Source organism: Podarcis raffonei, chromosome 18 (genome assembly GCF_027172205.1).
Source record: "Podarcis raffonei isolate rPodRaf1 chromosome 18, rPodRaf1.pri, whole genome shotgun sequence".
Classification (NCBI taxonomy): domain Eukaryota; kingdom Metazoa; phylum Chordata; class Lepidosauria; order Squamata; family Lacertidae; genus Podarcis; species Podarcis raffonei.
This window is the reverse complement of record NC_070619.1, coordinates 1,129,414-1,133,026: the sequence shown is the minus strand read 5'-3', so window position 1 is coordinate 1,133,026 and position 3,613 is coordinate 1,129,414. Positions and strand designations below refer to the sequence as shown.

General features: G+C 51.2%; 1 long non-coding RNA gene across 1 annotated transcript; it reads left to right on the top strand.

The window, feature by feature from the left end:
* Positions 1 to 1,537: 1,537 nt before the first annotated feature.
* On the top strand, positions 1,538 to 2,348 carry LOC128405711 (uncharacterized). The gene is made up of 2 exons (XR_008328346.1): positions 1,538 to 1,576; positions 1,903 to 2,348. It is a non-coding gene; the product is annotated as an uncharacterized LOC128405711 (long non-coding RNA).
* The last annotated feature ends 1,265 nt before the right edge of the window (positions 2,349 to 3,613 follow it).

Below are 3,613 nucleotides of genomic sequence, written 5' to 3'. Positions count from 1 at the left end.
TATCCCCGTTCAGTAAGGTTTCCCTAGTTCGCGTTTGGCTGGAGACTGGTCCATCTGGCCCCTCATTAGTATGTTGTCCGTTCAGAAGGGCCGGTACATCCAAAGTAGGATGGTCCTCTCCCGTCCTGGAGGTGCCGGAGGAAGAGTCGGGCCGTGATACGGTCGCTTCTCCTCGGGGAAGGATAGTGGCTGGGGAAGTGATTGTATCTTCCCCCGGTCCGGTGCTCCCTCCACCGGGTCTTGCCCTGGCTCCCGGTAACTGGGGCGCTCTAGGTTCAGGGTAGTAAAAAGGAACAAGATTTCTATCCAGCTGTTCTTCTTGGGCCCTGATTTCGTCATACGGGGGAGGTCGGGCTGTTTTTAAAACAGCCATTTGGCGGATGATTTGAGCTTGCTGACGTCGAAATAGCTCACGAGCCTCGACAAAGAGGTTAAGGTAATAGAGTTGGCGAGGCTTCTCGTCGGCTAGATAGGACTTAAGTGCTTGCATCTTCACAAGGTTAAAGGAACCATGTGGTGGCCATTGGGAAGGTGGTTCCAGATGGTGGGTAAAAGCGACCCACGAGATGTTGCAGAGATCCCTCAGCTTGGATTTTGAGAGTCCCTTTCTCCCTCTCAATTCTTTCCAGTTAAGGAGAACAAAATTTAGAGGGGTATCGGAATCTTCTTCAGAGCGGAAAGGCTTCATAGAAGCCTTGTCGCCAGGAGAAGTCCAGTCAGAGTGTTGAGAAGCGTGAGCTCCCATCTCTCTGTTACACAAAATAGGGTATTTCGCTAGCGGTGGGTACTACAAGACAAAAGATGGACAGACAAGGGAGGACAAGGAGGGGAGAAAGGGTAGGAAGGGATAGAGAAAAAAATAGTGTTCTTTCAGGAAAAGTAGTTATCTTTCAGCAATTTTTTTTCCAGGTACCTCTATTTATCCCTATTTAAACTTGATCCTGCCTACCATTGAACCGTAATCAACTTATTATTCATGAACCTCAAACATCAGCCTTAAAGTCACGGGTCTCTCTCTCTACCCGATACACAACTACGAATCCTAAATTCTGCCTTAGTACTATTTGCACAACTGGTCCTAGTGTGGGGCCCCAATTCGTGAACCACCCTTTCTACCTCCACGACAGCCTCCTGCCTAGCCTTTGAGACTTAAGTTCGGAATCCCCTACTGAACGCTTGCGCAATGCAATGCCAGATCAGGGTCCGAGAAAAAGATCAAGTTCTGAAAAGAAGCAAACGACCTTGCGTTCTCACATATCCGGGTCATCCTCAACAAGAGTCGCCAGGCAGGAGGGGCGGCTTCGTTTGCATATTTGGGACAGAGAGAGTGAGAGAGAGCACTTTGAAGGACGCCTCCGGACGACTCCGAGGGAGGGACGTCAGGGAAAACAGTAAAGAGCCACGCTTTCCCGGACTCAATTCCAAGACAGAAAACGGGGGAGAAAAGGAGAGAGTGAGATTGGAAGGACGACTCCGGACGACTCCGAGGGAGGGACGTCAGAGAAACAGTAAAGAGCCGCGCTTTCCCGGACTCAATTCCAAGACGGAAAACGGGGGAGAAAAGGAGAGAGAGAGAGTTAACGTTCCCGGACGACTCCGAGGGGTAACGCTGGAAGCAACAAAAGTACCACAATTTCCCCGGCTACACTCCGAAAAGGAAATTGGGGGAGAGAAAGGAAAAGTTATAGACGCACCCGGACGACTCCGAGGGGTAACGTCGGAAAACAGTAAAGGAGTCACAATTTCCCCGGCCACGCTCCGAAAGGGAAATTGGGGAGAAAAGGGAAAGTTTTAGACGCACCCGGACGACTCCGAGGGGTGATCGTCTGACAGTAAAGTTCCGCGATCTCCCTGGCCACACTCCGAGGGGGAAAATCGGGGGAGGAAAGGAGAGAATCTAAGGCGTTCCCGGCCGACTCCGAGGGGCAACGTCAGAAATGAAAGAAGGAAAGTCTGGCTGTCGTGGGGACGTTACTTTACCTCCCCCCTCCCAATGTATTTTCTTCAAACCATACTCACGTTCGAAGATGTCCCCCGCAGATCCCGGGATCCTTTTCTTTAGCCGGCTTTACCTCGCCTTTGCTCTCTCTGGTTGGGCTTCTGGTGACGGTTGATTACCGCCCACAAAGAAGAGGCAGGGAGAGGAAGAAAAGGGATCCCTGGGCTAAGGATGCCCAGTGGCGCCCGATCCCCTCTATCTCCCCTCTCACCTTTGCAGGAGAACCAAGTGTCCCTGAGCACGGTCGCTAAAACTGTTACCGGAAATCCGAGGGCTCTCTTGGACAAAATAAAGACACCAACCAGAGCAATTCAGAGCAAAACAGCAGCCAGTAGGCTCGGTCTTTATTTTAAGGAAAGACTGTCGCGACAGGACTCCCACCGCCCACGATGTGAAGCAAGATGGAAGCCCCGAACAAAGGGAGACCCTCACTTTTATTACTTGCTAATCCCCTTAGCCACACCCTCAGAATTACATCATATTTACATCATGATTACATTAAAAACAGGAGGGGTCAGGGGAGGGGTTGGACAGGTAACTCGAGTATCTCAACACCTGGCAAGTGTCCCCCTCTTCCCCCTTTCAGTGAGTCATCTGGAAAACAAAGAAATGGGCGCCGCTTCCTGCCCCCTGGAGGGAATCCGCCCGCAGTCCTTTTGTCTTGGCTGAAGCAGAATACACGATCATATGCAGGCTATTGTGTCTTCTGCCGGTTTTACTGTCTAAGCCCATCAAGCCGGCTATCAGGGTGGGCAGGTCATCCGGGAGGAGGCACTGAGTACGTGCTCGCTCGGTTGAGGGATTATGGGTGGTTGGTACCAAGTCACCCCCCTTTGATAGTCCTTGTGATTAGAAGCCGAATAAAAGTGGTCCGATGAAAATCCGAGGTACGGTTGATTTTTGGTGAATTTCCGAAGGAAAAGGGTTTTGAAGTTCAAAGTACTCTCAAGTTTAGGAAACAATGTTGCAACATTTGATTAAATCAGTCACGGTCAATTGAATTTGGAAACATTGTATTAGCGAGCTGTCAAAGTGGGGAAGCGGTGGATGCCGGCTGCAGTACCCGCGTAGCCGCCACTAGGGGCGCTGTTCGGTAATGCTGATTGGTTGAGACAGCAGCCGGCTGACCTAGAGTTTGGGCGCCCGGTCAACCCATAATAAAGATAGGACGAGATCGGGGCGCCCGGTCTACTGGGGAAATTACATGAAGGGAATAGGGTTTCTGTAGATCTTGTCAAAATAGCACTTCCTTATTTACGGAAGGCTCTTTTTTTAGGAGACAGCCCTCTAAAGGGACGTCTCCAGGGTCGGGGAGATGTGTGTGTGTGTGGATGTGGTGCTTGTGCATTACATGTGAGTGTGTTAAAGGAGGGGGGGGTCTCCGGCCACAGCTGGGACAAGCACATCTCAGTAGCTTGTGTGCAACACATGTTCCGGCCCAGACACGCTCACTCCTAAGGAATGCGGCCGAGTTGCCTGAAGGATGGCTAACTTTGCCAGCGTGATTTCTCCCTCCAGCCCTTTTAGCCCAGCTGACACTGCAAGAAAGGCCAAAAGTTCATCGTGGCAGCATGGCTTCCCTCACCTCTTGGCAAGCTCATCAAGTTCTGCTCG